A 12,610-nucleotide genomic window follows, 5' to 3' on the forward strand; every position below is an offset into this window, starting at 1 on the left:
TCTATAAGTATAAGCCAATGCCATCTGGCATGCGTGGCAGTAGATCTAAGTCTATAAGCCAATGTCATCTGGCATGTGTGGCAGTAGATCTAAGTCTATAAGCCAATGCCATCTGGCATGTGTGGCAGTAGATCTAAGTCTATAAGTATAAGCCAATGCCATCTGGCATGTGTGGCAGTAGATCTAAGTCTATAAGCCAATGCCATCTGGCATGCGTGGCAGTAGATCTAAGTCTATTAGCCAATGCCATCTGGCAGTAGATCTAAGTCTATAAGTATAAGCCAATGCCATCTGGCATGTGTGGCAGTAGATCTAAGTCTATAAGTATAAGCCAATGCCATCTGGCATGCGTGGCAGTAGATCTAAGTCTATAAGCCAATGTCATCTGGCATGCGTGGCAGTAGATCTAAGTCTATAAGCCAATGCCATCTGGCATGTGTGGCAGTAGATCTAAGTCTATAAGCCAATGCCATCTGGCATGTGTGGCAGTAGATCTAAGTCTATAAGCCAATGCCATCTGGCATGTGTGGCAGTAGATCTAAGTCTATAAGTATAAGCCAATGCCATCTGGCATGTGTGGCAGTAGATCTAAGTCTATAAGCCAATGCCATCTGGCATGTGTGGCAGTAGATCTAAGTCTATAAGTATAAGCCAATGCCATCTGGCATGTGTGGCAGTAGATCTAGTCTATAAGCCAATGCCATCTGGCATGTGTGGCAGTAGATCTAAGTCTATAAGCCAATGCCATCTGGCATGTGTGGCAGTAGATCTAAGTCTATAAGCCAATGCCATCTGGCATGTGTGGCAGTAGATCTAAGTCTATAAGTATAAGCCAATGCCATCTGGCATGTGTGGCAGTAGATCTAAGTCTATAAGTATAAGCCAATGTCATCTGGCATGCATGGCAGTAGATCTAAGTCTATAAGTATAAGCCAATGCCATCTGGCATGCGTGGCAGTAGATCTAAGTCTATAAGTATAAGCCAATGCCATCTGGCATGCGTGGCAGTAGATCTAAGTCTATAAGCCAATGCCATCTGGCATGTGTGGCAGTAGATCTAAGTCTATAAGTATAAGCCAATGTCATCTGGCATGCATGGCAGTAGATCTAAGTCTATAAGTATAAGCCAATGCCATCTGGCATGTGTGGCAGTAGATCTAGTCTATAAGCCAATGCCATCTGGCATGCATGGCAGTAGATCTAAGTCTATAAGTATAAGCCAATGTCATCTGGCATGCGTGGCAGTAGATCTAAGTCTATAAGTATAAGCCAATGCCATCTGGCATGTGTGGCAGTAGATCTAGTCTATAAGTATAAGCCAATGCCATCTGGCATGTGTGGCAGTAGATCTAAGTCTATAAGTATAAGCCAATGCCATCTGGCATGTGTGGCAGTAGATCTAAGTCTATAAGTATAAGCCAATGCCATCTGGCATGTGTGGCAGTAGATCTAAGTCTATAAGTATAAGCCAATGCCATCTGGCATGTGTGGCAGTAGATCTAAGTCTATAAGTATAAGCCAATGCCATCTGGCATGTGTGGCAGTAGATCTAAGTCTATAAGTATAAGCCAATGCCATCTGGCATGTGTGGCAGTAGATCTAAGTCTATAAGTATAAGCCAATGCCATCTGGCATGCGTGGCAGTAGATCTAAGTCTATAAGTATAAGCCAATGTCATCTGGCATGCATGGCAGTAGATCTAAGTCTATAAGCCAATGTCATCTGGCATGTGTGGCAGTAGATCTAAGTCTATAAGCCAATGTCATCTGGCATGCGTGGCAGTAGATCTAAGTCTATAAGTCAATGTCATCTGGCATGCGTGGCAGTAGATCTAAGTCTATAAGCCAATGTCATCTGGCATGCGTGGCAGTAGATCTAAGTCTATAAGCCAATGTCATCTGGCATGTGTGGCAGTAGATCTAAGTCTATAAGCCAATGTCATCTGGCATGCGTGGCAGTAGATCTAAGTCTATAAGCCAATGCCATCTGGCATGTGTGGCAGTAGATCTAAGTCTATAAGCCAATGTCATCTGGCATGCGTGGCAGTAGATCTAAGTCTATAAGCCAATGCCATCTGGCATGTGTGGCAGTAGATCTAGTCTATAAGCCAATGTCATCTGGCATGCGTGGCAGTAGATCTAAGTCTATAAGCCAATGCCATCTGGCATGTGTGGCAGTAGATCTAAGTCTATAAGCCAATGCCATCTGGCATGTGTGGCAGTAGATCTAAGTCTATAAGTATAAGCCAATGTCATCTGGCATGCATGGCAGTAGATCTAAGTCTATAAGCCAATGCCATCTGGCATGTGTGGCAGTAGATCTAAGTCTATAAGCCAATGCCATCTGGCATGTGTGGCAGTAGATCTAAGTCTATAAGTATAAGCCAATGTCATCTGGCATGCATGGCAGTAGATCTAAGTCTATAAGCCAATGCCATCTGGCATGTGTGGCAGTAGATCTAAGTCTATAAGCCAATGCCATCTGGCATGTGTGGCAGTAGATCTAAGTCTATAAGCCAATGCCATCTGGCATGTGTGGCAGTAGATCTAAGTCTATAAGTATAAGCCAATGCCATCTGGCATGTGTGGCAGTAGATCTAAGTCTATAAGTATAAGCCAATGTCATCTGGCATGCATGGCAGTAGATCTAAGTCTATAAGCCAATGCCATCTGGCATGTGTGGCAGTAGATCTAAGTCTATAAGCCAATGCCATCTGGCATGTGTGGCAGTAGATCTAAGTCTATAAGCCAATGCCATCTGGCATGCGTGGCAGTAGATCTAAGTCTATAAGTATAAGCCAATGTCATCTGGCATGTGTGGCAGTAGATCTAAGTCTATAAGTATAAGCCAATGTCATCTGGCATGTGTGGCAGTAGATCTAAGTCTATAAGTATAAGCCAATGTCATCTGGCATGTGTGGCAGTAGATCTAAGTCTATAAGTATAAGCCAATGTCATCTGGCATGTGTGGCAGTAGATCTAAGTCTATAAGCCAATGCCATCTGGCATGTGTGGCAGTAGATCTAAGTCTATAAGCCAATGCCATCTGGCATGTGTGGCAGTAGATCTAAGTCTATAAGTATAAGCCAATGTCATCTGGCATGCATGGCAGTAGATCTAAGTCTATAAGCCAATGTCATCTGGCATGTGTGGCAGTAGATCTAAGTCTATAAGCCAATGCCATCTGGCATGTGTGGCAGTAGATCTAAGTCTATAAGCCAATGCCATCTGGCATGTGTGGCAGTAGATCTAAGTCTATAAGCCAATGTCATCTGGCATGCGTGGCAGTAGATCTAAGTCTATAAGTATAAGCCAATGCCATCTGGCATGTGTGGCAGTAGATCTAAGTCTATAAGCCAATGCCATCTGGCATGCGTGGCAGTAGATCTAAGTCTATAAGTCAATGCCATCTGGCATGTGTGGCAGTAGATCTAAGTCTATAAGTATAAGCCAATGCCATCTGGCATGCGTGGCAGTAGATCTAAGTCTATAAGTATAAGCCAATGCCATCTGGCATGTGTGGCAGTAGATCTAAGTCTATAAGTATAAGCCAATGTCATCTGGCATGCGTGGCAGTAGATCTAAGTCTATAAGCCAATGCCATCTGGCATGTGTGGCAGTAGATCTAGTCTATAAGCCAATGTCATCTGGCATGCGTGGCAGTAGATCTAAGTCTATAAGCCAATGCCATCTGGCATGTGTGGCAGTAGATCTAAGTCTATAAGTATAAGCCAATGTCATCTGGCATGCGTGGCAGTAGATCTAAGTCTATAAGCCAATGCCATCTGGCATGTGTGGCAGTAGATCTAAGTCTATAAGTATAAGCCAATGCCATCTGGCATGTGTGGCAGTAGATCTAAGTCTATAAGTATAAGCCAATGCCATCTGGCATGTGTGGCAGTAGATCTAGTCTATAAGCCAATGCCATCTGGCATGCGTGGCAGTAGATCTAAGTCTATAAGCCAATGCCATCTGGCATGTGTGGCAGTAGATCTAAGTCTATAAGCCAATGCCATCTGGCATGCGTGGCAGTAGATCTAAGTCTATAAGTATAAGCCAATGTCATCTGGCATGTGTGGCAGTAGATCTAAGTCTATAAGCCAATGCCATCTGGCATGCGTGGCAGTAGATCTAAGTCTATAAGTATAAGCCAATGCCATCTGGCATGTGTGGCAGTAGATCTAAGTCTATAAGTATAAGCCAATGCCATCTGGCATGTGTGGCAGTAGATCTAGTCTATAAGTATAAGCCAATGCCATCTGGCATGTGTGGCAGTAGATCTAAGTCTATAAGTATAAGCCAATGCCATCTGGCATGTGTGGCAGTAGATCTAGTCTATAAGTATAAGCCAATGCCATCTGGCATGTGTGGCAGTAGATCTAAGTCTATAAGTATAAGCCAATGCCATCTGGCATGTGTGGCAGTAGATCTAGTCTATAAGTATAAGCCAATGCCATCTGGCATGTGTGGCAGTAGATCTAAGTCTATAAGCCAATGCCATCTGGCATGCGTGGCAGTAGATCTAAGTCTATAAGTATAAGCCAATGTCATCTGGCATGTGTGGCAGTAGATCTAAGTCTATAAGCCAATGCCATCTGGCATGCGTGGCAGTAGATCTAAGTCTATAAGTATAAGCCAATGCCATCTGGCATGTGTGGCAGTAGATCTAAGTCTATAAGTATAAGCCAATGCCATCTGGCATGTGTGGCAGTAGATCTAGTCTATAAGCCAATGTCATCTGGCATGCGTGGCAGTAGATCTAAGTCTATAAGCCAATGTCATCTGGCATGTGTGGCAGTAGATCTAGTCTATAAGCCAATGTCATCTGGCATGTGTGGCAGTAGATCTAGTCTATAAGCCAATGTCATCTGGCATGCGTGGCAGTAGATCTAAGTCTATAAGCCAATGTCATCTGGCATGTGTGGCAGTAGATCTAAGTCTATAAGCCAATGCCATCTGGCATGCGTGGCAGTAGATCTAAGTCTATAAGCCAATGCCATCTGGCATGTGTGGCAGTAGATCTAAGTCTATAAGTATAAGCCAATGTCATCTGGCATGTGTGGCAGTAGATCTAAGTCTATAAGCCAATGCCATCTGGCATGTGTGGCAGTAGATCTAAGTCTATAAGCCAATGTCATCTGGCATGCGTGGCAGTAGATCTAAGTCTATAAGCCAATGCCATCTGGCATGTGTGGCAGTAGATCTAAGTCTATAAGTATAAGCCAATGCCATCTGGCATGCGTGGCAGTAGATCTAAGTCTATAAGTATAAGCCAATGTCATCTGGCATGTGTGGCAGTAGATCTAAGTCTATAAGCCAATGCCATCTGGCATGTGTGGCAGTAGATCTAAGTCTATAAGCCAATGTCATCTGGCATGCGTGGCAGTAGATCTAAGTCTATAAGCCAATGCCATCTGGCATGTGTGGCAGTAGATCTAAGTCTATAAGTATAAGCCAATGCCATCTGGCATGTGTGGCAGTAGATCTAAGTCTATAAGCCAATGTCATCTGGCATGCGTGGCAGTAGATCTAAGTCTATAAGCCAATGCCATCTGGCATGTGTGGCAGTAGATCTAAGTCTATAAGTATAAGCCAATGCCATCTGGCATGTGTGGCAGTAGATCTAAGTCTATAAGTATAAGCCAATGCCATCTGGCATGCGTGGCAGTAGATCTAAGTCTATAAGTATAAGCCAATGCCATCTGGCATGTGTGGCAGTAGATCTAAGTCTATAAGTATAAGACAATGCCATCTGGCATGTGTGGCAGTAGATCTAAGTCTATAAGTATAAGCCAATGCCATCTGGCATGTGTGGCAGTAGATCTAAGTCTATAAGTATAAGCCAATGCCATCTGGCATGTGTGGCAGTAGATCTAAGTCTATAAGCCAATGCCATCTGGCATGTGTGGCAGTAGATCTAAGTCTATAAGTATAAGCCAATGCCATCTGGCATGTGTGGCAGTAGATCTAAGTCTATAAGTATAAGCCAATGCCATCTGGCATGCGTGGCAGTAGATCTAAGTCTATAAGCCAATGCCATCTGGCATGTGTGGCAGTAGATCTAAGTCTATAAGTATAAGCCAATGCCATCTGGCATGTGTGGCAGTAGATCTAAGTCTATAAGCCAATGTCATCTGGCATGTGTGGCAGTAGATCTAAGTCTATAAGCCAATGCCATCTGGCATGTGTGGCAGTAGATCTAAGTCTATAAGTATAAGCCAATGCCATCTGGCATGCGTGGCAGTAGATCTAGTCTATAAGCCAATGAGAAATTACAGAAATTACCAGAAGTAGGCCTGTTTTTCAATTTGCTTAGATGGGTGGGTGGGGTGGGGGTGTGGAGTGATGCCACAGACAATTGCAAATAGCAGTTGTGTTTATTCTATGAAGTATGCTATAGGCCTGGGATTATTTGTCTACAGACAAGAAAACATAAGCAATTTATCACGTGATTGACGATGTTTTGAAATTCTTGAAAAATTCTATTTTTTTAAATCTTGAATAGATCAAGAAAAGATTCTAAAGAAATTACAATCTAAATTAATTATTGCAAGACTCTGAGATCCAGGGCTATCAAAGTTAGCTGCCTCACTATCAACTATACCACGCCCAATGTTTTAGCTTTGAAATATTAGGCATTTCATTCAGTAGATGGCTATTCCCAAAGGAAATAAACACTGCTTTATTTTCTCACTTCAAGACGAAATAAATCGTATTTTCAAACATAAATAGTATAGTCTGTTAATTATAAAATATTTTGTTAACTGATTATCTGTTACTAGGCCTATAAAAATAAGGTATATATTATAATATTAGAGTTTATTTATTTATTGGTTACGTATGTAGTGGGTGTTGGATTGTTTTTTAGAATGAGTTCTACGGAATTAAAAAAATACTCAAAACATGAGGCTTGCCATGTAAGTAATCTAAATGCTGTATTTAACCCCAAATGAGCTAGAACCATAAAATTTAAAGCCTGGTTGATTATAGATAAGATAGATCTCTACATCTCTAGTTTTCATTGGTCGTCTTTAAATTTTAAATAAATAAAAAAATTAAATTTTTAGTGATAATCACAATTGAATAGATCTAGATATCCAGCTGCTTGTTGAGGTTAAGCAGATTTTTAATTTTATGATTTTAATTTTAAACTAAAACTTAACTCTTTAAGACCTTAACGATGCTCCCAGCCGTCGACAGGTCGGCCTGCCATACTGTAACGACGCTCCCCACGATAGATGAAATTTTCTCTATTTAATTAGTTGTTTTTCATAACCCTAGTTTTTAATCATAAATGTAGGTCATGATAACGCTAGAGAGGCCAATTTTCGTTGTATTTACTTCCTGTAGTTTTCTCACTAGATTGATTTTGTATATTAAAGAATTTTTTTTATAAAACAACTCCAAAAACAGCTTTTTTTTAAACACTGTGGAATGCCGTTCAGCGGCCGTGTCGAAACGTTTACGTCGCTGCATTGTAAAATTTACCAAAATTAAAGTATTTATACTAAGACTAATCCTATCTATGATTTTTGTAGAAAAATGGACGTACTTTTGTTTTCTATGAATAAGAACTCATGAAAAGTAGTTCTTATTATTAATTTTCCCAACAGAAGCGTAATTTTTGTCTGAAAAAATCAACTCTTTATTTTTTCTTCTTTAAAACTAAGTAGGCCCTGATTATATTTCTTCAATAAATAAATAATTCCTTAAAATTTATATCAGTGTGTAGGGCATTCAATTATGATTAATTTTGATCACTAATATGTAATATGTGGGGCTTAAATTAATGGGTAAAAAGATATGAGTCATTTAGCCGCAGGGGTACTGAAAATTTTTTTTCCGGTAAAACGTGAAAATAATTACAGGCTTAAAGAGTTAAAATATAAAATATAACTTTAAAAAGACATGATAAATTAAATTTATAAAACACACATTAACATGCTAACCCAAACATGCCAAGTCCTAACCCTAACCCAGTTGAAAACTAAACTAACTTAAACTAGACTAACTAAAGTGACAAGTCTAAAAACTAAAAAGTCTAAACTCTAAATTCTAACTACTAGTCTAACCCTAACCCTAAGTAACTATTTTAGTAACTAAACACTGAAACAGTCTACTTAAGTCTACTAGTAACTACTAGTAACTAGATCTAGATCTAGTACTAAAAACAAAGTAATGAAGGATAGGCCCACGGTCACTTTGTAGTTTTTTCTGCAATAATGTAAATGACTCTGGACAAAATGTTAATACAGATCTAGATTCTAGATCTATACTAGATCTCTAGATCTAGATCTAATTCCAATTGTCTTTTCAATTTCAAGGCTTTTTGGCTTTTGTATAGGCTAGCATGAAAATGGATTGTGTTGACAAATTCTTGAGATTATTATCTTTAGCGCTGAAGATTATACCCTGTAACTAACTTCCCCTGTTGCTAGGAATGTTTTTATTGTTGATATCTGAACCAATGGTGGACAATGAACGAGAACAGTGAATAATTTAAGTATCATGATTATTATTTCAAACTGGTGCGTAGTGAACGATGCAGACTAATTTTTAGAGGTAAAACTCCATTTTAGCTTATTTTATTTGCCACTTCACGTTCACCTCCGGTTGAGCATATAGATCTATAATATATTTTATTATCAACACTCAACACAGCCAAAACACACAAAAATGTTATAAAAACGGATTTCTTAAATATTTAAATTATATTGATAGATATAGAATTATAGATTATAGATCTAGATCTAGCCTACTTATTTTTGTTTTGTTTATGAATGTGTTTTAATTAGAAAAGGTAAAAAAATATTATAAATAAGCACTAGGCCTACAGTTCCAATTAAATAATTAAATAGCGTGTGATTGTCGGCGGGAGAAAAATCCCTACATGGTCAAGGGTTCACAGTGAGTTCACATTGACTTTAATTATTATACATTATTATCAGTAATATCAGCATCTGAGCATACATCATCCATAGCTTAGGCTCATTGTGAGTTCATGTAAGTTAATTTATAATTTATGGTAACATGCCTTGCAATTATGTGTTTCTACTTTACCCATTGCCATGAAAATCTTAACTGACACGAACATATTTTCAAGAAAAAAAATTAAACCTAGATCTAGATCTAGATCTATTTAGATCTAGATCTAAAATCTAGTTACACATTTAATATTCCAAATTTTGGATTTTCCTCAAGTTTTGACAAAATTTATTTTTAAAAATAAACAAAAAATTCATAAAGAAATAGGCCCAGTGATTTCATTTGTTTATAATAAAATATGCTCAACTGGAGGTGAACGTGAAGCGGGGAATAAAATACGCTAAAATGGAGTTTTACCTTTTTAGCCTACATTTTAAGAATAACAAATAATCAAAGTTTACTGTAGTATCTAGATCTATATTAATACACAGTTACTGTCAGTATTCGTATTAAAATTAGGGGTAATCTATCGCTTTAGGAATAGGTACGTAAAATCACCCGTGGCTAGATCTAGTAATGTACAAAAAAGTTAAGGCTTTAATAGAAGTATATTGTTATATATTTGTGTCAAATATTTGATATTTGGTGTCCCCTTTTGATGGGGCCAATTTGACGGGGCTCTTTTCTTGGTGCTATTTTGATGGAGCTGTTTTGTCACTGGCCGTTTTGATCCCTCATGGATGTAAACATCACTTATCTTTATTCAATGTAAACATCACTTATCTTTATTCAATGTAAACATCACTTATCTTTATTCAATGTAAACATCACTTATCTTTATTCAATGTAAACATCACTTATCTTTATTCAATGTAAACATCACTTATCTTTATTCAATGTAAACATCACTTATCTTTATTCAATGTAAACATCACTTATCTTTATTCAATGTAAACATCACTTATCTTTATTCAATGTAAACATCACTTATCTTTATTCAATGTAAACATCACTTATCTTTATTCAATGTAAACATCACTTATCTTTATTCAATGTAAACATCACTTATCTTTATTCAATGTAAACATCACTTATCTTTATTCAATGTAAACATCACTTATCATTATTCAATGTAAACATCACTTATCTTTATTCAATGTAAACATCACTTATCTTTATTCAATGTAAACATCACTTATCTTTATTCAATGTAAACATCACTTATCTTTATTCAATGTAAACATCACTTATCTTTATTCAATGTAAACATCACTTATCTTTATTCAATGTAAACATCACTTATCTTTATTCAATGTAAACATCACTTATCTTTATTCAATGTAAACATCACTTATCATTATTCAATGTAAACATCACTTATCTTTATTCAATGTAAACATCACTTATCTTTATTCAATGTAAACATCACTTATCTTTATTCAATGTAAACATCACTTATCTTTATTCAATGTAAACATCATTTATCTTTATTCAATGTAAACATCACTTATCTTTATTCAATGTAAACATCACTTATCTTTATTCAATGTAAACATCCTTAACCTTTATTTATTATTTATTATTAAAGTTTTAGTATATTTATTTAAAAACATGTAGGCTAAATGAAACATTTTTCTATTTATTGGCCAGAATCTTCAGTCAGCTCTAGTTGGCTGATTTCCTAACAAGAATACATACAAGATTATAAAGCAGTTAATTATCTACATTCTCCTTTATTATGTTTTTATACAGCATTTGCTTTTCTTATTAAAAATATGTAATAAAACAACTGGGGTGGGGGGGGGGGGGTGGCTGGAGCAGATTAATAACATCTCATATAATTTCAATAGAGAAAATTGCTGGACATTTTAATTATGTAATTATAAATATACGAGCCGACCCGCGGCGTATAATACACCGCTATTTAGTTGTTTTATTTTCTTCTTTTCAGTAATTCATAATTTGTGAATTCAACAGTACCAATGCTGCCACTGAAAATATCTGCTTTAAAACACTATCAGTAGCTCGTTAAGGACGATAACCCCCCCCCCCTCCTTTCCCCTACCCCCCCCCCCCCTGAAAGCAAACTCCTCTTAGTTACCTCCCCTAAGTTTAAAATCGTTCCAAACTAAATTATCTGCCCCTAATAGCTGTCACTAAACCCGGCTCTACGATTGTAAACATTTAGAGTGAACCACAGCTCACCAGACCATGTAGGGGTGGGGGTGGTAGTAAGCGCGCTAACAACTTGGTGTTTCCTATGGTCTCCAAGAAGAGAATTATATATATATAGATGGGCCTATTACTAACTTTATTACCTTAGTGAGGTATTTAGTACAACAATGTAACAATACAATAACTAATTTTTATAATATAATAACTTAAGTCATGTAGTCTTGATGTAGTTGATTGATAGTAGTTGAAGAACTATACCATAAGCTATTACATTAATTATTAATTAGCTTTTTTTTTTTATATTACTTACTTACTGAATTATTCGTTAAAATTGAGCTATTGTTAGTTATGTTGGGGTTGGGTTTTGAGGAGCTGTTACTTGAACTCGGCATGAATTTGTTTTCTCATGCAGAAGGCTGGAGACTAGATCTACAATTTTTGTTAAAAGCAAACTAGATTTAGATCTATATACTTTGATTGGCTTGATGAAAGTTTCATTTTATTTATAGTCTAAAATTTTTCTAGATATTTACAAGAAGGCTATACTTAAAGCAAAAAAAAAAAAAAAACTTTATTTTACTATTAAATAAACTGTATCAGAAATGGCCAAACCCAATGACCACATCCATTTTTGCTTTCAGTGATGTAATCTTGATCAAAGGAGTCCTTGAAGTAATATCAATATCCTACTGCATACATTAAAGTTGTTTACAATCTTCCTGTAAGTGACATTTTGAAAATGTTTAGCCATGATACAGTTGTATGGCAGGTTGCTCAATGTTTTTATTTTTTAATTTTTTGTAACAGTTAAGATTTTGTCATGACGTAAGATTTGTGGGAGGATGAATGTTATTACTTTATATGTATATATATATATATATATATATATATATATATATATATATATATATATATATATATATATATATACATATATATATATATATATATATATATATATATATATATATATATATATATATATATATATATATATATATATATATATATATATATATATATATATATATATATATATATATATATATATATATATATATATATATATATATATATATAAACCGCACCTCCACTTCTCTTTCATATATCAATGTTAGCAGGTTGACATGTAAAGTATACTGATACAAGTTTCTCAGCTATTTTCCAGATATTTAGTATGGATTAGATCTTCTCCATTCAATCAGACTGAAATCTGGCAATGGATGCACGTCCATGGATAAAGTTGAATGAGACAAGCTCTCACTTTGTTGATCATTGTCTTGTTATCATTTTCTGTTCCACCATATTAGCGAGATCTGTACCAAGATGACTTTTCTAGAATTTCAGTAGTCTAGTAGCAAAATATTTGTCGTTTTTAAAAAAAACTTTCCATTATAAAACATTTCTCACGACTTTTTGTATTTGTGACTATGTCTGTTGCTGGCTCATAAAAGATGACTGGATTACCCTGACAGGTCATAAATGATGACTGGATTACCCTGACAGGTCAT

At 36.4% G+C, this 12,610-nt stretch overlaps 2 protein-coding genes across 7 annotated transcripts in view; one reads left to right on the forward strand and one right to left on the reverse strand.

The window, feature by feature from the left end:
• Window positions 1-8,282, reverse strand: part of LOC131931737 (protein phosphatase 1K, mitochondrial) — a 45,767-nt gene extending 37,485 nt beyond the window's left edge. Inside the window, exon 1 of one of the 3 annotated variants that reach the window (XM_059288576.1) lies at window positions 8,201-8,282. The gene's annotated coding sequence lies outside the window, so the exon portion shown is untranslated. Of the gene's footprint in view, window positions 1-8,194 lie in introns of all 3 variants that reach the window. The other 2 variants (XM_059288575.1, XM_059288578.1) reach the window with 2 other exon arrangements.
• The window catches only part of LOC131931736 (cilia- and flagella-associated protein 65), a 98,665-nt gene that overhangs the window by 13,050 nt on the left and 73,005 nt on the right, over window positions 1-12,610 (forward strand). For 2 of the 4 annotated variants that reach the window (XM_059288573.1, XM_059288572.1), the window contains exon 2: window positions 11,741-11,820. The gene's annotated coding sequence lies outside the window, so the exon portion shown is untranslated. Of the gene's footprint in view, window positions 1-8,421; window positions 8,562-11,740; window positions 11,821-12,610 lie in introns of those variants that run through there. The other 2 variants (XM_059288571.1, XM_059288570.1) reach the window with 2 other exon arrangements.

The sequence above is a fragment of the Physella acuta genome, unplaced genomic scaffold (genome assembly GCF_028476545.2).
Source record: "Physella acuta isolate Inbredline_101_S28 unplaced genomic scaffold, ASM2847654v3 ptg002022l, whole genome shotgun sequence".
In the NCBI taxonomy this organism is placed as follows: Eukaryota; Metazoa; Mollusca; class Gastropoda; family Physidae; genus Physella; species Physella acuta.